General features: G+C 40.4%; 1 long non-coding RNA gene across 4 annotated transcripts in view; it reads right to left on the bottom strand.

The window, feature by feature from the left end:
• Positions 1 to 2,720: 2,720 nt before the first annotated feature.
• LOC142157905 (uncharacterized) overlaps positions 2,721 to 24,137 on the bottom strand; it is a 50,740-nt gene continuing 29,323 nt past the window's right edge. For 2 of the 4 annotated variants that reach the window (XR_012692685.1, XR_012692686.1), the window contains exons 2-4: positions 14,163 to 14,295; positions 10,390 to 10,467; positions 2,721 to 4,479 (exon numbers count right to left, since the gene is read on the bottom strand). This is a non-coding gene — a long non-coding RNA (uncharacterized LOC142157905). Of the gene's footprint in view, positions 4,480 to 10,389; positions 10,468 to 14,154; positions 14,296 to 24,137 lie in introns of all 4 variants that reach the window. The other 2 variants (XR_012692687.1, XR_012692688.1) reach the window with 2 other exon arrangements.

Genomic DNA, 24,137 nt, shown 5'->3' with positions numbered 1-24,137 from the left:
TTAAATCAATCGTTAAGGAATACCTTTAGAGTCATTTTTTTAAAATGTGAAAGAAAATTATTATGAGCATTTTTGTTGCTCAGTGATAAAAATTTCCAGATGAATCCAATTTGATTCCCTGAAGTAAGGAAAAAATTATAAAAGGGTGAACATCTTTCAAAATCATTCTATCTTACCTTGATATATTTAATGCAAAATATGTATCAAAATTAAATTGTATTTCCCTTAGTATTTATCTAATGTAAACATCAAGGGGTGAAAGTATAAAATATCTTTGTCATAGAACTTCAAGTTCTATGATGGTGCCAGTACGGCTACCTGCAGAACTCACCAACAAGTTCAGTTCCATTATTTGCTTTCTCTTACCAAAAATCCCTTTAACTTCTCCTAGCTCTCTTCTGTCAATCTTATTCCAGTGTGATAATCCTCTCGTACTATAATAATGTATGGGTTAAAGGATCACTTGCTTTAATTCATATTATGCGAGTATTATGAGTTGCTTTTTACAATAAATTAAAATATAGAGTGCATCACCACAGTCCTTATTTCTTCTTCTTTATGTGGTGAGTCAGACTTGAAGAAATACCACTTTGTGCAATCTGGGAGATTTTCCTGTAAGAACAACTGTTATGACATTAGTGGAATTTATTTAAAACACTGGATACTAATTACACTGCGAGAGTGGAATCAGAAGTGGGTGCGATGTGCTGGATCTTTTCAGCTTTCTGGAAAAATCACATACTGCACAATGTAACTGTGGGTGTGTTTTATGTTTAACAATATTACACTATAGTATTGTTGTTGTTTTTCCTTATTTTCCTTTTCTTTTCTTTTTTTTTAAACCAAGTGTTTATTGACGGTCACATAGGATAAACAATGCAACACAATTACAAGCTATATCATACAAAAAAAACAATCAATCAATACTTAAATTAATAGAACAGAGCTCTCCGCGTATCGGAGAGGAAATTGGTCAGATTCTATAAGATAATGTGAAAGAAAGACCGGTATATTTTTATATTTAAAAGAAAAAGTAAGGAAAGATGAGAAAGAGAGAGAGAGAGAGAGAGAGAGAGAAAGAAAGAGAAAAGTGAAGAGGAGAATAGGTAAAGGAGGGAAGGTGGTAGTGTAGTAGAGATCACCCAAGAATTAAGAGCAATGAGACGAGGAGTGGGAGGGTTGTGGAAGGGTATGGAGTATGACTAAGTAAGACTAAGTAAAGGGGCAGTGGTATTGGAAGTTTGACATCCATGGGTCCCAGACCTTGTTAAAAGATTTGGCCGTGTTTCTTATAATGCTAGTCATGTACTCCATCCGATGAGTTTGCCAAATCCTATTTGTAACAGAGATAAGTGCGGGAGGAGCGAGTTGCTTCCAGTCTATGGCAATTTGACATGTGGCTGCTGAGATGATGTGGCTGGCAAGTTTGTTTTGGTGCCTAGTGGCCATGGGAAACCCGAGGGGTAGAAGGAAAAATTTAGGGTCGAAGGGCAAGGGAATTTGGATCACTGTTTCTATCAAAGATTTCATTTCACGCCAGAAGGGGATCAATTTTGGACAGTCCCACCATTTGTGTAAAAATGAACCTGCGCCAGAGCACAAACGCCAACATCTGTCGGAGGAGTCGGGCAGTATCTTTTGTAGACAAGTAGGAACATAATACCACCTGAAGAGGAGTTTATATATATTTTCTTTTATTCTGACACAAATTGAGCTAGAGGCAGCATTTTTCTCAATTTCCGACCATTCCTCAGCATCAAGTGGTGAGCCCAGGTCGTGTTCCCATGCCAATTCATGAGGGTGACGAGGCGGAGTAGAGGGAACGAGTAATTCAGAGTAAATGTTAGATATAAGACCTGACGTTGATGCCTGGTGCAGGCACAATGCTTCAATTGTTGTGAGAGGACGAGAGGTAAGGCGCGACTTGGTGATGGAATGTAAGTTACGAATTAGTAAATATTGGTAAAATATCCGTGTGGGCAGGCCAAATGTTGCTTGAAAGTCTGCGAACTGGGGAAATGATATACTGCGAGTTATGTCGTTTATGAAATGTATCCCTCGGGAGTGCCGTGGAAGGAACGAGGGATGGTGTAAGCAAGGAGGGAAATCTGGGTTATTAAAAAGGGGGATTATTGGCGATGGAAATGGGGAGAGACCGTAGATCCTGATGGACTAGTCCCATATAGCAGAGAATGGGAAATTATGGGATGAGTCAGGGCTTTTTTGGGTCAACGTGCCCTTGGAATCCACAGAAGGGAGGCAGGAGTAAGCGTCCCCAGACTTTCAGCCTCCAGAGTTACCCAGACCCTAGTAGACTCAGGACCGTTCCATAAGACACATTGAGCAAGTTGGGCTGATAGGTAATATTTTTTGAAATTAGGTATAACTAGGCCACCGCCCCGTGAGGACCTCTGCAGAACCCCGAGCCGTACACGTGGGCATCTATCTGCCCAAATAAATTTAGATGACTCAAATTGGAGGAACTTAAATATGTAGGGGGGAATTCGAATAGGGAGGGTTTGAAAAAAGTATAAGAGTCTGGGAAGGATATTTATTTTAACAGAGTTTATGCGGCCTATCCAGGAGATAAATTAGTGAGACAAGCTTATTTTCCTTTTTAATATATCAGCAATATTGGGAAAGACGTTGTTATATCTATTTGAAACAGTTGGACTCACGACTGGATTGGAATTGGACTCTCACACAATGAATGGACTTGCTTTAAATGTTTGCACACATTTAGTTTATTTAATTTTGAAAGTGTGAATTTTTAAGGAGTTTATATCAAACATTTTTTAACAAGATAATGAGGAAAGTTACCATTGGATGTTTGTATTAATATTAAACTTTTGTTGTATTCAGAGCAAATCTGTTTACATAATCTGGTAGATACAGTTATATATCCCCAGTGTATTGGAGAAAATTACCCTGTTTGTATACAATATAATAAGATAATAAAATATAGAATAGTGTCTTGACAGTTATTAGTAAATATGAAAGTTGTATTTTCCATATAAAATGTAATTAAATAAAAGCACAAATAAAATTGAAATGACATGAGATTACATACAAATATGCTAGAGATGTAAAGCCGGACGTAACTTTCGACTGAACATATCCACGTAAATGCACTTTTTCTTGCACGTGTCTTTTTCTGCATACGTGGGTGCAAAATGTGCCAGCACTCTCTATTCCAGAAAAAGTTGACAATTCTTTAGACTTGCACTTCCCAAAATCTTCCCATCATTTTGTATATATTAGGAAATCACAGCCGTTTAGCAAAATTGACCGGGGGCAGCAGCAGACCTCCCAAGATTGGATGTGAGTGTCACATGATCAGATTACCAGGGACACCTCCTCGCCCAGGTACACCCCACTGCTGCCGAGTTGCATATCATGATGCAGCCCGTGATCCTCTACCACATTAATTCAAGCGCTTACAGCCAGGAAACATCTCTAACCATAAAATTCTCCAATAGCCAAGTAGTACTGTCAATGGGTTAGAGAATTCTATCCTGTATCTTTGAATCTTCTTGTGACACGTTCAGTCTGGTGGAAAATTAATGAAGAAGAACATCACTAAACATAAAAATTAACTAAGTACTGTGTGGTTTGGACTGTATTCTTGAAACCACATTCACAGAAGCCAGGGTGTGAAATTCACTTGGGGAGCCAGTTTAGGTACGTGTTCCTGGAGCATGAGAGGATACCTGATTTTTACTGGACTGTGGAGGTCAGTGTGGTCAAACACCATATATCGTGGAATAAATATATTATTAGGTACTTTTCTGCAGACATTGCACCTAGTGGCAAGTGCGTGTATCTTTACAATGAAGTATCACTGTAGTTATGGTCATGCTTTGGTAGGAAACGCATTTAAAGGGACTATTTAACACTGCGGTGTTAATAAAAGGTAGTAGTTTATTGCAGTGAAAAATGCACAATAGATAAGGATATCTTAGATAATTTTAGAAGTGAATAACTTGGAATATTCAGGTTAATTGCTAAGAAAGAAAAAAAAACAACAATTCTGCAATGGTGTTTGATTTGCCTCCATAAACTGTACTCCATCTGTACTTTGCGTGTACACAATTAGTGAAGCTTCTGGTGTAACAATACATGTACTGAATATACCTCTCCCTTATGAAATAGACACTTTGCTTCTCACATGAAAGAGTTTTGAAAAGCTATTTGGTTATTTTGCTTGTAGAATATATTTTGAAGCTTACCGGGCGGACAGTGCAACAGGGATTTCCTGAATCAATGGTATCACGCAAGCTTCCATCTGGCCCTGCACACATGTCAGGCAATCAAACCATTATCATTATTTAACTTTTTTATCAAAAACAATAGGCACATGGTCTGCTTTATCCAGAGAAACAATTGGAAACTTTTTTTGAGGCTGCAGATTTGTTGGCAAGAAACACTCGCTCAGGCACAAGCGCCATCGTCATGAGTGGGAATATCTGCTCTTGTTGTCTACAGAGAATATAATAAAAGAATTGTTCATTTCAGCTCTTCCTGGGTTTAAGCAAAGTTTAAAAGTAAATAGCACAATAGGTTTAGAGAAAAAAAAAATAATTACAGTAATTTTAATTAGCAATGAACACGAAGATGTGTGTTATGCCGTATCCTACATGCAAGAATGAAAGACATGCACAGGCAGTACTGTTCAAGTGTTTAATGGGTAGGAGGTATGTTATATACACAAGTTACCAAGCAGAACAATTGTCATTTGGATCATGGAGCTTCTGAAGAGGGGCTTTACAAGCCAAACACGTGACATCCTTCATCATCATCATCATCATCGTATGCCACAGATTCTGTAGCTCCTAACATCATTGGCATAAATGACATACATGAAAGCAGTAAGCATAGTAACAGCTACAGGGGTAAAACTGAGCAAAACAGTAAATGCGTGGATGCACATAACAGAACAACTCTCTTGGCACACAGAAATATTCCGCGTCAGACACTATAAGGGAGGTGGACAGATCATAAACACACATCAGATAGAATGTAGACAGGACTCTGTCTGTGAGAGCTTACATTCTAGAAAGTGGGGGAGAAGAGAGATAGTAGGATCAAGTGGTACAGTTCAGTTTGGGGCATGGACCAGGTTATGGGGCAGTTTGTAGTTTGATTTAGGGATCAAAAACAAGAACGGAATCTATAAATTAATTGGAATTAATTTAGGAGAATCTATAATGGAAAAGGATTTGGGAGTGCTCGTAGACAGTAGACTTAGCAATAGTGCTCAATGTCAAGCAGCAGCTGCAAGGGCAAACAAAGTACTAGCATGTATAAAAAGGGGCATAGATGCAAGGGAAGACAATGTAATTTTGCCACTGTATAAATCGTTGGTAAGACCTCATCTTGAATATGCAGTACAGTTCTGGGCACCACTCTATAAAAAAGATAATTTGGAACTAGAAAGGGTTCAGAGAAGGGCGACAAAATTGATAAAGGGTATGGAGTCATTAAGTTATGAGAAAAGGCAGCCAGTTTAGGCATGTTTACTTTAGAAAAGGGGCGTCTAAGAGGAGATATAATTACAATGTACAAATACATGAAGGGTCAATACAGAGAACTTTCATGGGAACTTTTTACCCCAAGGACTATAGACAGGACACGCGGTCACCCCCTAAGGTTAGAGGAGAAGAAATTTAACAACCAGCAAAGGAAGGGGTTCTTTACAGTAAGGGCAGTCAAGATATGGAATTCGTTGCCAGGGAAGGTTGTGATGCAAGATTCAAAAGATATGTTTAAGAAAGTGAAAAACATTTTTTGCGGAAAAGTGTATCCAGGGATACGACCGTTCATTAAATCGAAGGATAGTAGTGGATATAGGGTAAAAATAGGACTGCAATATTGGGTCTGGGGGGATTTTCACAATTGAAACAGATTGGCGGTTGCTTACTCTGGGTCAACTTCAAATATAAGTGCAGGATCGCAGGAGATCCAAAATAGGTCGAACTTGATGGACTGGTGTCTTTTTTCAACCTCATCAACTATGTTACTATGTTACTATGAAGAGTAATGTGTGAAGTAGAGGTACTTAGGGGTGGAGCAGATTATTTAGGTACTTAGCGCAAGTTCCATGATGGGAGGGGGTTGGAGGCAGGAAGTTTTGAGGTTGTCCAGGCAGAAAGAAGGTAAGATGGAAAGTAGGGAATGCATGTAGTAGAGTGGGGTGGAGTCCTGAAGCATGGAGGTGAGTGGACCAAAAGCCCAGTAGGTGGCTCTTTAGAATGGGGGAGTCGATGTGCTGAGAAGAGTCAATGCTCCACGTTGAGATTGAGCTCTTTTGGACACCTCTTGGGAGGGGGAATGTAAGGCAGGTTGTGGTGGAGTGTGTACAAGGCCACAGTGTCAGCTATGAGGGCTGGTGGTAGTAAGTAAGCCCGGAATTTGGCAGGGCTAGGTCCAGACGTGCGCTGGGGAGTTCACTTAGTAGATCACCAGACCATTTCAGATGGCCGTAGTCGGGAGTCTGGAAAACCGGTCAGGTAGTGGATGGGTGTGGGGTGCACCACAGTGTCAATTTTAGCCTTGGGCTCCGGGTGCCACCTGGACCGCAAGCTGTCGTTATGGGCTGGAGGTTAGGAGCGGCACATTGTATCAGGCATTTATAATTTGGTATTTCTTCACCTGTCACTTGCGTTTTAACCTGTGGTTTATTCTGTCTGCATATTATGAGCTTTCCTGTCTGCAGTGTTTCTCCTGTTCTTACTAATAATCACTGGTGTGTTGATGGTCTCCATCTGATGTATGGTCATGGCCAATCTGTCAATAGTGCTTCCAATAAACCCCCAAAACTGGCTGTTTCATTGTGGCCCTGGAATCAACTCTACCCATCAACTTATGTTTTGGTTCTTGACCATCCTTTCTAGTTGTGACTTTTGTTCTAAGATTCTAATCTTGGCTCTGATTTCCCAATACTGTTCATCTTTCTATATTTTGTCCTGTCCTGTTTCTCCTCCCTGTTAATCCCGTCCTGTGTGGTAACGGGCAATCAAAATTCAATTGGTCAGATCTGATTGTTTTCAGCCAACACAATTTGTGATGTAATAATTTGGATTGTTTATTAATACTTTTTATAAAGAAACGCCAGACAGTTTAAAGTTATACCAGGTAAACCAGGTTTTGCAGCTATTTGGCTGGCCATGAGAATGAAGCCAGTAGGTAGAAAAAACAAGAGAAGATACATTATTTACAGAGGACTGGTGGTACCATATATACAAGTCTTACCTACAATATCTGTTCACGATTTTTTTTTTCCTGCTTCAGCTTAAAACAATATATATTTAATATATCAACCAAGCTGCAATAGACTTTACTTAACCTATATAATGCACATTTCCAAGGAAGCTACTCTTGGCTGTAAAGTTGTTGTATATGCAGATATACAGATCGACAACATGGGGTTTTGCACCACACTGACCCCAAAATTGCTGCCTATTTGAGTCCAAAATGACCCCTAATCCCGTTGAACATTAATTCCTGATCAATATCTTATAAGGATTTTTCAGCTGTTCACTGAGAATGCAGCAAAGTTCATTAAGCTAAACACCGCCATCTGCCAGTGTGGACATTGGGCCGACCACGCTAATTGGACCCAATGTGATACATTTTTGGGGCCTAAGTTTCTCATCTGAATCTTCCCATGCATGGGTAATTTTAGGGACAATTCTCTCCTATTATCTCTGATTAATTTATTACAACTGACCTTGGAAAGCAAGGACAGCTTTCCAAAAGGCTTGGCCTAGTAAAAGCTGGATTAGGGGTTCCCTGGAGTGAATGGATAGAGAAGGATGGATCCTTTCCTGAGACCCAGTTCAAGTCTTCTGGACACCCAGCCAGACAGCAGCTGATTATCAGCTACAACTGCTACCTGTTCTGTGACAACACACAATACTGCAGATCAGCTCTGTGCCCTGCTTCCCACGTAAAACATCTTCTCACAAATATATACGACAGCTACACATTTTGAAGGCAGTGGGAAAATACAAGTTGATACTGAGGAGGGTAAACACTCTTGCAGAATTTTACCTAATGGATTCTAAAAAGCAGAAACTCACTAGTTCCTATATAATACTTAGCAAAATATGAAACTTAATATTATAAAATAAACCATGACTAACATAAATAAAGCCAGCATTCCTTATTTCAAGTTCACCAGCGCTTATCTGGCGTTACAACTTCTTATCTAGTGAGGAGCTGTTCTAATCTAATGTTTACCACCCTGAATCAAATGTGTACCGCTATCAATCTAATCCGTGGCATTGCTGGATTAAAGTTTGTGTACTTCTGTCATGGCAGGTACGGTACAGCGCTGATATAAGATTTAATAATACTTATCCAACATATTTCGAATATGTGTTACGCAGGTCATAAAAGTTGTAATGTTGCAGCTGATATCAGCAAATGGACCAAAATCACAGTGCGTATGAATGAAAAATTCCCCCAATGCCTCATAATAAGCAGAGGAGGGTTAGTGGAATGATACTGGAATAAGCCCATTGGGCTAGTGGCCAGATCTGGCCATATAAATGTCTTATGTGGCCAAATTAAGCTTTTATACCATGGCAGAGCGCTGGTACTGAGCGGCAAGGTGAACATACGTGTGACCAGATTTAGTAGGCATTCTCCCTCGGAGGTCAGTAAATTGGAGAGCACCTTTAGCTGAGAAAAGTTCACCTCCAGCCAATTGGACACCACCAGCAATTCTCCATCTGGGACATCTAAAACTATTGGAGGACCGTACTTAAGTTTAAGAACCTCATCAAAAATGGGGGTGAATATTAAGCTGTCTTACCAGTGATAATGCGAAACCTTTCAAGTAATGATCTCGAGAAAATCACGGTACTCTGTAGCTGTGTGCTACTGTCAGATCCAGTAAAATTAGTTAAGGAGGTCAGTATAATTGCCATTTAAATACATCAGGGCAACTATGGGGTATTAGGGTCAGTCGCCAGCATGCTCATGATTGATCCAAATTGGCAACAGGCACATATAGAAGGTCAGAGGGTTTCAGAGACAGCTGAGAAGGTGTTTGGAGCCATTATTATTTTTGTGGAGCCCTGTTTGTCCAACGTAAGTGACTCTCATGTTTGCATGTGGATACATAGACGGATGCTTACAGTTGCCTTGTCCACAATAAGCAAGAAATGCTGTAATCTACCCAGCTCCTTCCGTTAGAAGGGGCAACATTGTTCACCCCCCTCTTTGGGACCACACAAATGGAAGTAATAATGCAGAACGGCATGTAGCAGGATTAGTAATATAAAGCTTCCTAGTTCTATAAGGGAAAATATTGTCAGGGTCAGACCATCTACTGTCATCTAATGTTACTGGGTTCCACAGGTTGAACCCACTATTGAGACAGACGTCACCAAGGCTTATTTTCCAGTGCTGTGGTTTACCCGTACCAGTACCGTCTGTAATGGGATTTCACATGCGGAAAGGTCAAGGTCTGTCAGTCAGGATCCCAGCTGTACGGGATTTTGCCTTATGTAGGACACACCAATAAGGCTTCTTCAAAGGGTTCAACGATAGTGGAAGTGGATTTGAATATGTAGAGTATTTATAAACTCAGGATGGTTTTTCACTCCCAAAATGGCCAGGTGATGGAGGTAGGCACATCACTAAGAATGAGTGTACACTCATCTACATTCTAATATCTACATGCATCTCATGTGAGATGGGGGCATGGAAGGTGACATAAAGTCACCTGAACGATTGTATGGGCGTATGCGCTTCTCATTATGAACTGTGCAGTTGGGAGTGTGGGGGCTGCACAACCATCTTGTTTGGAGGCATACGCATCCCAGGCGAGCATGAGTGAGGCGTCTGGGGGTATATAGAACATTGCGTGTAAGAGTAAGGATGTGAATTAAGATGTGATTGGAAGTATGACGGAGGGATGAGTTAAGTCAGAGGGAAATTTACAGCTGAAGTTTGTGTTCATAAGTAGTTTGACCTCGCTAAGAGTTAATGAAACAATGGGAGGTTTTGGGATACGCCCTGTGGGTGGGAAGGATTAAGGAGGAGGTTATGAAAGTTCCATGGAGGAGTGAATTAAGCCTCTTGGATCCAGGACAAGCTGCCCTCTCTCCCATCCCTGATTGCTGGCCCTCGACGAGGGCTTTGGTACAGTCCTGCTCATGGAAAAGGAGGTGCCCCCCTCCACCGGTTATGTTGGGTGGACCCGGTAGACTGTGGAACTGCCTGGTGAAGGTTAACCTGGATGGGGAAGCGTTTCCAGCTGGTGCAGCCCGAGTTCTGCAGTGGGCGGGCAAGGTTGGTGGGGCGCACATTAAATGCATAAAGGCATTAGAACCCATTTCCCTTTAAAGAGTCGGCTTAGGTTTCAGTGCAAGTACTCACCTTGGGTGCGGGCTTGTGGGTTGCTTTACATTAGCTCAGAAGGGTTTTCAGGTTCTTGACCGAATGGGATTCTTGTCCCTATTTAAAGATAAATATTAAAGGTCCACTCAGCTAAAAGTAGTACATGTCTGATGTCCAGAACTTTGTGTCACGTTCATTCTTTATATACTACAGTAATAAGGATACGAGTTAGGGGTAATGGTTATGACACACATTTTAATGGCACTACTATATATATTTTAGTAGAATAATAAAATAATGTTAAGGTCTTTGAAACTATTATTGGGATAGAGAATTTGAATGACAATGTGATTGTCAGCAGTAAAACAGGCATAGAATACAATATTATAGTACAAATAAATTAATAGAATCAGAGCTGGAATCATGATTTGAATTAAAATTTGAATGACTTTGTCTAAAATAAACAAAATTGATCTTACAAAGAATGTAAATGACGTGATCTAAAATAGTTACGATATATCTTATCTATGTTAGATCTGGCCGTTTACATTCTTTGTAAGATAAAGCTTATCTTTTTTTTGAGAGGTACCTCAGATCACGCCATTCATACATTTTCATTCACATAATCATTCAAGTTACTACACAGACTTTGTACTTTAATTCCCAAGAAAGGAAACAAAGTAAAAATCCTGTACACAAAATGTCAATTCATCAGAACGGACACCGTGGGGTATATTTACTAAGCGGAGGTTCTAATGAACCACTGATTCTCAATGCTTTGGCGTAATTCCTCAAAACAGCACTTTTATTAAAGACAAAGCCAGCTGGGTTTTGGCTTTAATAAAATGACTGTTTTAAAACAAATGACGGCAATGTGCAGAGACATAGAGGGTCATCGGAACCATCACTTAGTTGATATACCCCCAAGACCCATATAACCCAAACCACTCAATATAGACATATTAGACTGTGGATTGATTTTTGGATTAAGACAGAGGGACACTAGTGATCCCTCCTCCTATCTGCCTGTTATGAACTTTTACCATCTCGCTGCCTTATAGTTTATTTGCATTTATTGTTCTTGTGCATTTATCTAACATCTGTTATTATATACCGTGCGCATTTATGATAGCAGGGACATAGTTACAAAAATCAGACATGTTATTCTTAAATGACACCAGGTGAAATGTAAATCAGGAATAAGTGAGGACGAGTTGTCTGGGTTACACAATTAGTGTACGCATGTGTAATGCTATCATATCCCTCCTATTTGGTAAACCAGGTCATTGTTATACTAATATCTCTGGATTAGACTCCTAGGGCCTGATTCATTAACAAACATAAAATGTATGTAATAATCATGTACATTGGGCATTGTCCGTATTCAACAAGGAGCTTGGTTGACATTCACATGTCTGCCATAGCAGTCGCAGCCTGGCTCCTGGTCCTTGTCCTGGGGCCCTAACGGTGGCTTATTGTGAGGAACAGAAAATTGCATATGCTGCTAAGACAGACTACTACCCAGAGGCGGAGAGAGTAGTGTATCAATTTGAAATCATTACAGGTGTGGGGAAGGTTGCTCTGGTCAATATGCATACACATCTCCAGGCGGAGTGGGAAAGGCAAAAGAGCCGAGGGCTGAGGGACTCTGGCTCATCCATCAACGTGGTGCGTACTGACTTGGTCCCAAAGTCTTGTTTGTTCCTTAAGCAAAGTATTCACATTTCTATGGTACACTGTGATTTAAAGGACATACCTATGGCTGGGATTTGGTTAGATTGCGGTCACAGTAGGGTCCAAGTGGAAGTGGGGCTTATGAATGGACTACAGTGTTGTCACTTTGCCAACGCTGTGACCCACAGCCAAACTAGAACCAGTTAAGTCCCAGCCAGATTCAAAGACCGGCATTGAAAGTCTTGGATGTGTCACCCACCGCACCCCATATATTGTTACTGATAAGTACTCCTGATACGAATACTGGTTTGATGCAAGGAGACTTGGGGGAGGTGGACTAGATAGAAATAAGACATGCTCAACAGACAAAACCTTCTTTAGTGGGCTTACATGGTAGAGCAGACCAACCCCTTAGTGAAGATCAATGTCACAAACTCACTTGCTCCTGTGCTGCTGATTTTCCTGCCTCTGTTTACAGTTCAGCACCTTCCGCTTATCCTTATTGACTACACTGCTGCCTGTGTGCCTGTGTATCCGACCCAGCTATCCTTATTGACTACTCTGCTATGTGCCTGTGAATCCGACCCAGCTATCCTTATTGACTACTCTGCTGTCTATGTGCCTGTGTATCCGACCCAGCTATCCTTATTGACTACTCTGCTGTCTATGTACCTGTGTATCTGACCCAGCTATCCTTGCTGAATACGCTGCTGCCTGGTCATCCGTGTATCCGACCTGGCAACTCTTCTGAGCGGGGTGTATCCTCAGTGTATCCAACCCGTTATTTATGTCTATCATAGGGGAGCCTTTCCAGAGAGTAGCCATGGACATTATTCAACCCCTTCCAAAACATAGCCATTCCGGGAAGCACTTTATTTTAACCATATTTGATTATGCAACCCGATACCCCAAAGCAGTGGTTCTAACCTCCACCAATGCTGAACACATAACTCAAGCCCTGATAGACATTTTCAGCCCGGTGGGATTCCCGCAGGAGGTTGTCAGTGATCAGGGAGCTCAGTTCCAGGGTTAGCTCATGCAAACCATGTGGGAAAAATTTGAATTAAAAACCTTTGTGTACCACTCCATATCACCGGCAGACAAACCGGATTATGTGAGAGGTTCAACGGTACCCACAAGAAGTTACTAAGAACATACCTCCTCTTGGAAGGGGGAGATTGGGAGAAGGCCTGGCAACAATTACTGTACACTTATCAGAGGCCTCTACCGATTTTTCCCCTGTTGAGTTGCTATATGCTGCGAGGACCTCCAGACTTAATCTGGGAGAATTGGAAGGGTGAAATCCAGGAGTCCCAAGAGCCAATACTTGAGTATGTAGCCAAGTTATGAGACAATCTTAAAAGACTCATGACCCTCACCAGAGCTAACTTGGAGACAGCACAAACGAGTCAGCACAGCAGTGTGACAAACATGCTAGGCGCTGTGAATTACCAATAGGACAACTGGTTATGGCGATGGTACCCGCCAGGTAAAATGAACTACAAGTTACCTAGGCTGGCCCATTCACAATAATGCAGTGACTGAGGGAGGTAGATTATGTTATGTCATTAGACGCAGCGGGTAATAGAGCTAGGAATTATCACATTAACCGATTAACAGCTTATGTCAACCATGAGATAGAGGCTTTGGCCATATGCTGTCCTCCTGTGGACAACCTGAAATGGACAACATTCCTGATCTAAGGGCAGAGGCTCAGAAAGACGTAGAGGTGGAGGCCGTACACTTAGGGGACGGGGGGGAAGTTGGGGAAGTTGCAGACAGAGAAGGGATGAGGGACGTGCTGGAGATAAAGAGTCCACAATTTACCACTAAGACAGGTTGTATTTTGTCTATCACCATGTCGGTACCAGAAATGCGTGGCCACTAGAGGTATCCGTGTATTGGGTACCACCGGAGGTTCTAACCATGATGCGTTCAGCGGTAAATGACATGCTGGGAGAGAGTTTGTAGTGGTGATTGCTGCCTCCTAGAGGATACAGGGATTCCGATCCTGTGAGTTAAGATTTGTTAGAGGTTACCGTGGTGCAGTGCTTTTGCAGGTTTCGGTGTTGTGTGTCTGTGGTAGATAGATGAGGCGTGGTAATGGTGTGTGCTTATCCGGGTGCTCACCTGCTTACCTGGATGGTCTGTTGGTCCTGAGTAATTGTGGCTGTCTGTCTTGAATGTTCTTTACGCTATGGGTCTTAGATTGAATTCTCTCCAGGTGTCGGCTGGTGTGTTCTGCTCTCGGTGTTGGGTGCTTATAGAATTCTGGGGAGAGAATATAAACAGTTGTCCAGTTATATAGCTCTTTTCTGTGTTTTATATCTCTTTTGCTTGACCTCAGGGCTGGATAAAAGGAAAGGAGGCCCCTGGGCTAATGGGCCCCCATTCCCCTGTTAAGCCCCCCCCCCTTGTGAGCCGCCCACCGCCCCCAAGCCCAAGCGCTGTTGTCCTGTCACTGTAGTCCTTCAGCGGCGCACTGTAAGCTCCTTACTGAGGAGATCACATGAGAGTGAGACTCACAAGATCTCCTCAGTAAGGAGATTACTGAGTGCCGCGGAAGGACTACAGTGACAGTGCTCAGCAGCATTGATCGGTCAGGGACGCCCCTGGCCCCGCACTGATCATTAATGCCGCTGAGCACTGTCAAGGGCCCCCTGGATGCCCTAGGCCCCCGGGCTGTAGCCCAGTTAGACCTCAGGTTAATCCAGCCCTGCTTGACCTGTTTATAGTTGAAGGAAGGTTTCAAATATCTATAACTCTGTGTATTTATAGCTTGTGATAACGCTTGTGATGGGCACCTTGGATAATTGCTGTGTTTATAGCTTGCCGTGTGTGCCGGACAAACTTTATAGCCGTCAGTGGGGGTTTTCTTTGCAAAATTTCTTTTGGTCATGGTGTACTGCTCGCAACGTTTGCAGTTTGTCTTGTTTATAGAATATTGTTTAATGCTTACTTGCTTGAAAAAGCTCTTGATCAGGATGTTTAAGGCTCTGGGTGTTCCTAGCTTGTGGTGGCTTTGTGAAGTGAGTTTTTTTAATTTCGATGTTTGTAGCAAGTGTAAGTGTAACTACTTGCTGTGTAGTTCATACAGGTGGATGAGTGTGTGGTGTGGATGAGAATTGTAGCGGTGTGTATTGATGAAATAAATAAAATAAAATGGGAGGTGTTTTTAGCAGAATTGCTTGTGCTGCAGTATCTTCGTGTGGGAGTGTGTCTGATGGGGGGTGTAATAAAAGTAGGTGGGAGGGTTGGGCGAAGTTGCTCTAATAAGAGAAGTTCTGATATTGAAGATTTCTCTTGTTTCTTAGAGTTTGTGGGGCTCTCCAGCATCTGTAACTCCGCAAATGGGGTTTGTGGGTGACCTTCTCCACAGGCAACCAACAGACCCCAATCACCATAGAGGAGGACCCTCAGGGTAATGCCTTATCATTAGCCCACGTATCATAACCTGGATACCCCTAGTCTGCCCACCATTGGCTCCATCCCCGACATATTGAAGGGGATACAATCTGTGTTTCGACTTTACTGAGGTGTTCATGGATCGGTACATGCTGTACCTACGAAGAATCGCATCTGGCTGGTGATGATATATCCAGCTGTCTGTATTGCCATCTATGGAATAAACTGCATTTTGGTTGCAACAAAGTGGCTATGTGATTTTAAATAACCCAGTATCCCATGCAGTCCTCACCAAGAACAATTAAAGTGTGTTATAAAAGAAACAAAGAAATGGTGGAGTGTTGACAATAAAATTATATCCAGAGCTCCACATCTCCAAAAACTCCCTAAATGCTACAGAAATATCAAAGCATTTATGGAAGCCTGGTTCAATGAATGAGAGACTTGCTCACTTAACCTCTTATTTCAGGAACACCAAAATAAACCTAAAAAAAAAAAAAAAGCATTAGTGAACACATTACAGACCACATGCCCACATCACATCGAGATAGCTAACATAGTCATAGGCACACTTAGCAAAATCATTCTAGAAAATAGCAAGAGCAAAACAAACAGACGGTTACAAAAGTGGAACACACAGGAAACTCACCAAAAACAGATCAAACCAAACAAGGAAATCAACAGCCATTGAAAACCACTCATCCAACCATTTAATTCAATGAATTAGCAACAAACACAAACTCATGCCCACCAACGCTAGCCCACATAATCTCAACCAACAGCACCCCAACATAACAACGCCAACAATATAACCATCTATTGAAACAATAGAAAATGACATGTAAATCCATCTAATGTGGTATAGTTAATAAACTGCCCATGTAATCTACACCAGACATCACATAAAATAAAATTATAAAATATTTACAAATATTATGTATTACTGCTATATTAATAATACGTTTTTTTTCCATGTAATGAATACGTTATCCACTACCTTATTTAGTATGATGTTTACCTTAATTTGTGGTTGCGTATTATGTGTAACAATGTTCTCTCCAGAAATTCAGTTCTCTATTGCTTTTTATTTGATTATGCAAGAAGTAATTAACTTTGTCTGGGTTATTTTTTAAGGAATTTTTCTATAACTAAGGAATGTTTTACCCTTAGGACTTTTTTGCTTCTGTTGTTTGATGCTCTTTATATATGGTTCCCTTTACAGAATACCACCTTGGAACGATGCATTGTGTGTTTTCTTTTTATGATCCTTTTGCAGATTTTCTTTTATAGTATTTGTGTTGTTATAGTTTAATTTAGGGCAAGTGAGCATCCTCTCTCTAGGATGTAAGGTAAATAATCACCAAAGCAAGGGAAGAAAATTAAGCTGTGTTCTATTTATCAAATGGTGCCCTGAAATAATGGGATTGATGCGCTTACATTAGATACAGATTTGAGAAGTTTATCTGGTGCAACTGGTACCGTCAACCAGTACTTTGTACATACAATAGTGCACAAATTGTCCTTTCTTCTAATTAATTTTATACCTATTAGGTGGATAATTCTGCTGTGCTAGGAGCAGCGTACGCTTATAAATAAACTCTTACTTTAAAGGTAAAGGCTGTTCTATTTAATTTACTGGTGAAACTGATTGAATCACCACAGCAGGTTAATTATACTCTGATGATATTGTCGAAGTCGTATAATTGGATGAAAGAAAGTATATTGAGTAATATTGTTTTACCGTGCGATTGCGGTCAGTACGCCACGTGTTACGTGTCATGGCGCGATCGCACGATAAAATACGCACGCATACACTCGCACTTTCACATACATTTATTTATATATTTAATATTTAAAATGGTTACATTCCACAGTCATTTATGAGCAGATGGTATTTGGTTTATAGTTATATATATTATAAGGTTATATGTACACTTTAGTGATATTTAAGGTTCAGGGGCCTGATTCATTAAGGATCTTAACTTGAGAAACTTCTTATTTCAGTCTCCTGGACAAATATCAACTTTAAATTTCAGCGTACAAATAAGCTATCAAGTATGTGTGTGCTATATGAAAAAACAGTCAGTATTATTATTATTATTATTATTATTATTATTATTATCATTTATTTGTTAGGCGCCACAAGGTTTCCGCAGCGCCGTACATGGTACAAACAGTAGACTATACAGGGTAAAACAATACAGAACAATAAACACAAAGTACCAGAACTTCAGAAACTCCAGGCAGGCAAATACTGTAAAGACGGAGCGGAAGAACAGGTGTGGAGACAGGGGGGGAGAGGGGCCCTGCTCATACGAGCTTACATCCTAATTTATGTGCAAAACAGAATACTAATTTTCACCCCTTGCATTGTAACATGGTTTTTGTCCAGGATACTGAAATAAGAAGTTTCTTAAGTTAAGATCCTTAATGAATCAGGCCCCAGGTTACAGGAAATATGTCATGTTTAGTATCATTTTAATCACCTACTTATCCGCAGTTCTCTGGTTCATTCGCCGAAGGGATCACACATTGCATACTCTAGTTAGCGATGTTAGGGAATAAATGTTTAAAATGATACTGTATGTGTAATGTAAATAGACTAGTTTAAACTGGATTCTTGGTGGGAAAATCGGAGTACATCCCCTGGAGAGTTGACCCCCACCTTTGGATAATTTCGTTTGAACTGGCCTATGACCTGCATTACACTGGATGCTCCTGAAGCCTGGACCTATTGAAGCAAGCTACATAATCTGTATTGTTTTCTCTGTATCACTCAGTGTATATAGTGTATATATACAGCTCCCTGGGACCAGCTAAGACAGTCATCACTGACCACAGTCTTCTGGACTGAAGGACTGTCTAGCTGTCTAGAGGGTGCAGCATATGTATGTATGTATTTATTTGGTATCGGCTGTATTGTACTTGTTGATCTGAACTGCTAAACGTTTTTTTTGCTTTTTGCTAAATAAATTGCTTGTGCTTTGGAACCACATAAAACGATAAAATTACTTTAATAATATATATATAAATATATATATATATGTGTATATATATATATATATATATATATATATAATGTAAGTGACTGAAATGTGATAGTGTTACAATGAAGGCAGTAGGAGAAGTGGTGGTATGATATACCTCCATATACCCCCCACTTCCACCACTGGTTTTAATTCTTTTTTCATTTCCCACTAAAAGTTTACTAATTTAGAGCAAAACCACCAAACGTGGGAAAAATTACCTGACTGAGAACAATTTCTCCAACTACAACCAGATAATGATGTGAAGAGACATGAATTCGGGAGAGAACAAGACACCATATATAATATAATTTATAGTTCTGGTACCTGTGATATAATGTGTCATGGTTTAATCATAAGACCTTGTACCTAGTAGCAGTATATTTACATACAAGGTTCAGGAGCTATGGCCAAACCAGAGCCAAATAAGGGTGAAAAATGTTAACATTAAACTTCACAAATTGCCTTTTTGAACACAGTGAACTTGTATCTGACATCTCCTAAGGGGATTGTGAAGAAGTCTATTACAGCTATGAACAGAGGACAGTATTCTCTCAGCTTCTGGAAGCGAGTACTATTCTTAACACACTGCATTGTAAGATACAGCAGGATGAAACTTGTTCATTGCTTGCACAAGACAGTAGCCACAACAACAATGTTGGCTATAAACGCGGAAGCGGTATTTTCCAGGAGCAGTGAAATGACAGAGGGTCGTGTCTTGAGATTAACAGAGGAAATTTCAGTATTAATGAAGGAACGAGATCTTTACATCAAGGGAAGCCGCTTCTGTACAATTTATAGTTAGGGGAAGTCATGTCGGCAGATTTGGAATTGTCAGGATGCTATTTTGCAAAACAGGCATCTAACATTATAGTACTTGACCTTGAATTCTTTTTATAGATTAATGGCCCTATTTAGAGTTGGAACCAATTCCTTCTGTGCCAAAAAAAATGTGAATTGCGTAAAATCTGACACATTACGCATGCGCACAACTTGCGTCTGTAGTTTAAGTTGTGTCCCCTTGTGCTTGGGCAGGGCAGGCGTTAAAGTATTATTTTTAATAAATCGATATGATTGTATCTTTAATCATCAGTTCATTGTATTCAACTAAATAAAACCTAAGTCTCCTATTATGAATGAAAAACCTTTCATTGACTATCTACTGAAAATTAATTAGAGTCTTGTTTATTACTTGTGAAACTAATCTATATGTAACCCCTAGATTTTCAGGTATATTTATTATTTAGTATAAACAGAATTTTGTTGGATTCACAAATTCTTACATAAACACCCAGTTGTGGAAAGTAATTTCTAACTGGGAACCAACTCCTGATTAACATTCTCAGAAAGGACGGAATCACTGCTCAATATCTTAAATGAGAGAGAGAGACAGAAGTCATTGATATCACAACTAAGTTCTGTTCGGGATTGTTGTATGACATTTATGTACATATGTGAACTGATCGCATTGCTCAAAAAGTATGAAACCTCCATTCTTACTGGTCAGAGGTTCAGTCCTGAAATCTCCAAGTTAACACGTTGGCTGTGCTGCGTATTTCAGTCTTAAACTAATGTTTTATTAAATAAATGTATTTATTTTTCCTTTAAGCAACTAGATTGGACAATCAGTTATTTTCCACTTTTAAACAGGTCAGAAGGTTTCACATGTAAGTGAAGTCCATTAAGGGTTTGCAGACCACATCAACCACAACAAGATTCATCCAACTTAAAGCTACACAATACTGCCTATTAATCAGATATGTGAGTAGACACCAGGGGGTAAATGTATCATAGTCCGGTTTTTGCATCCTGCGCGAGATCGGCAAGATGACAGCTAAAATTTAAATTTAAAATTCCCTTGTAAAGGGAAGTTTCCCTTTACAAGGCAGCGCCGCTTTAAATTTTAGCTGTCGCCGATCTCGCGCAGGATGCAAAAACCGGACTATGATACATTTACCCCCAAATACAGCTATACACTGACTTTGCATCCTATAGTACGTGCAGGATAATGCACGTCTATATGTTTTTGCAGAACAAGAGAAAAATCAATAAGATAAAAATAAACCTAAGAGAATAAAATATAATTTTCCTTTTACAGTCATAAAATAAGAACCTGTTTTACCTCAATTTAATTTGCATGAAAACAAACACTTTTATTGGGAACATTACTCCTAATAAATAGGCCACAGCGTCCAAACAGTGGTGTTTATCTAAGTGCTGGAATCTGTTCACGTTTTATGCCAAGAGCCATTAAACCATTGGAGCCTCAGGAAAACAAGAACAGCCTTTAATGTAATCAGATCTGAGGAATATACTGAAATCTACTGCTAATCCTCTCCTTACACCTCATTTAAATGGTAAACCCGTACACAACCATATATCAACCACATCTATACAACCACATCTATACAACCATATATATATATATATACAACCACATCTATACAACCGCATCTTTACAACAAGATAGTTAGATAGAAAGTTAGATAGATAGATAGATAGATAGATAGATAGATAGATAGATAGATAGATAGATAGATAGATAGATAGATACACAACCACATTTATACAAACAACTATATACAACCATATATACAATCACATCGGTATGACCACATATATACAACCACATCTATACAACCAAATATATAGAAGCACATATATTCAACCACATATATAGTACCATATAGATACAACCATATATATATATTATAATGGAGAGTGACAAGAACACTGCCACCCCTCCTGTTTCTGTGTGAGCAATGGCAATGAGTAATGTCACTGGAGACTGGAGAGTGAAAAGAACACTGCTTCCCCTCCTGTTTCTGTGTGAGCAATGGCACTGAGCAATGTCACTGGAGAGTGACAAGAACACTGCTACCCCTTTTTCTGTGTGAGCAATGGCAATGAGCAATGTCACTGGAGACTGGAGAGTGACAATAACACTAATACCCCTGTTTCTGTGTGAGCAATGGCGCTGAGTCTTCTGGGGAGGGAGGTACTTATGGAATCCAAAACCCACAGGATCCAACAACGCAACAATGACGTTGTCACGTTCAATGGGAAGGTTACTAGCTAGTATTTGCACAGCTGAGCAAAGAGGTGCGGAGTCTAACGCACCCCCGTGTTCACTAGGGACCACCGCTAAGGAGTTTGGGTATCGCTGCAAGAGGGTGCGCAGGTTCTCAAAGACAGCCACCAGCGCAGTAACAGAGTGGAGAATGCGTAGTCAATCAATCCGGGTCACAAACAATGGACAGCGAGGTACAAAAGGGAGATCCAAAGAATAGTCAGTGGTAGGCCAGAATCAGGTAACCAGAACAACCGGCGAGGTACAGAACGAAATCCAAACGGAGGTAGCCGGGTCACTACTGAGCAGGAACTGAATATAGACAGAGTGCTGGAGCAGCGTGGAACCATTACTCTGGCACTCTAGTAGTGCCAAAGGCTCCTATAAATACCCCTAGAGGAGCCCTGATAGACGGGACGTGTGTCAGCGTCTCTGACCGCCGACCGGAACCTGCCTGGCGTCCCCGTTGCCTAGCAACGGGATGCGGAAGTAACGGCGCATGTGAGCGCCGTGTCTGGAAGCTAGGAAGGCGTCCCTTTGCAAGGCAACGGGACGTAGTGATCGGAACTTGCAGGCGGCCACCTCTCGCACCTACTGTCAGTGCTGAGGTGGCGCCTAACAGACGCTTTGCCTCGTTTCGGCTCGGTACTCGGATTGACGATATTCGGGTGGGTTCGGTGTTCAGAAATCTGAGCCTGAGCATCTCTAATGATCACTATTTACTGTGTTTTACTCCCTTATTGTACTTTGTGACTGTAATGTAAAAATCTCATGATGCACGATGATTACACTGGAATTAATAAATTGTACGTTTACCATAGATTGTAACTATTACACAAGTCTCCTCCTTACTCTTTCTCCACAATAATAGGAGTCAAAGTTATTTTAATGCTCTGCTATAAATTAATTGTACCATTATGCATATTTAATTTGTCACTTCGGGTAATTTGCTATCTTACTTCAATAGTCATGTTTTTTGATGTTGTGTATTCAGTCAGATTGGTTTCTCTATATATAACTTATCGTTAGATTCTTGAATGAAGTCATTAAATATGTATTGTTTCGTTAATTACCTCCCATGTCCAATGTCTAGCCTAGAGTACAATATTAAGGAGAGCCCTGCAAAATAAACATTTTAAGATATGAATTACTTATTTTCTCTTGTGGTAATGTAAGATCAGATCATTGTCATTTTAGAGACTCTTTCTGCTGTATTTTTTAATTTTCCCTTTGTATCTGTCTATGGTATATACAGAATGATGCATGTATAACAATATTTTTCTATAGGACATTAGCGTCTATGAGGAGTAGAGATGGTCACTGACCCCCGTGTTTTGGTTTTGGATTCGGTTTTGGATCTGGATTACCGTCGTGTTTTGGTTTTGGTTTTGGTTTTGCAAAACCGCCATTGCGTGTTTTGGTTTTGGTTTTGGTTTTGTTTGGTTTTGTTTTGCTATTTTTTGGGAAAATCCATGTTTTTGGGCCTAAATTAACCCAATTTAGTGCTCCAACTGTTTTAGAGACAAGTAATCTAATTGTTGAGGTAATAAATCATCCAAAAAAACAGTTTAATTCTTCGTTGGTAGGCCTATTCTACACACAAAACAGATTGTCTTCCTCTCCATCTATGCATATTGGCAATGCAGCCATCGTCTTTGAATGTATATTACACCCTACACTTATAGTTAAATATGTAAAGAAATGGAAAAAGCCAGTTTGCTTTCTGTCTCTCAAGGCCCCCCTCCACTTGTATAAAATAGCAAAAAATTCAGCCATTATAGACTGTACAATATTAATTGACATGGAGAAAGCCAGTTTGGTTTCTGTCTCTCTAGGCCCCCCTCCACTTGTATAAAATACTAAAAAATTCAGCCATTATAGACTGTACAATATTAATTGACATGGAGAAAGACAGTTTGGGGTCACTCTGTCTCTCTAGGCCCCCCTCCACTTGTATAAAATACCAAAAAATTCAGCCATTATAGACTGTACAATATTAATTGACATGGAGAAAGCCAGTTTGGTTTCTGTCTCTCTAGCCCCCCCTCCACTTGTATAAAATACTAAAAAATTCAGCCATTATAGACTGTACAATATAAATTGAAATGGACAAAGGCAGTTTGGTATCTGTCTGCATCAGATCCTCTCTCCACTAGGAGTAAAATAGAAAACTATTCAGCCGTTATATAATCTAGAATATAAATAGAAATTGAGAAAGGCAATTTGGTATCTGTCTGCATCATAATCATCAACATCATCATTAGCGCCCTCGTCGCCTACACAAATCTCCCCCTCATCCTCTTCTAATTCCAAAGTGGCATCCTCAATTTGGGTATCACCGGCTACACTCGGGCTATTAAGGCACACATCAGCAGAATGCTCACGATTAGACATCCCACTGTTGGATGGACTCTCCACAGGGATTGTTGTCATTTGTGAATCAGAGCAAATATTCTCCTGTAATGCCTCACTGGTATCTTGCAGCTCAGCTTTGACGCGTAACAGTAGTTGTGCACCAATTGTAGCCTGGGTAACTTTTTGGGATCTGCCACTAATAGCCAAAGGTGAAGGCCTCATTCTCTCTTTGCCACTGCGTGTGTAGAATGGCATGC

The sequence above is a fragment of the Mixophyes fleayi genome, chromosome 5, assembly GCF_038048845.1.
Source record: "Mixophyes fleayi isolate aMixFle1 chromosome 5, aMixFle1.hap1, whole genome shotgun sequence".
Lineage (NCBI taxonomy): Eukaryota > Metazoa > Chordata > Amphibia > Anura > Limnodynastidae > Mixophyes > Mixophyes fleayi.
Note: the sequence above shows the minus strand (reverse complement) of the source record. Positions and strands in the feature narration are given on the sequence as shown.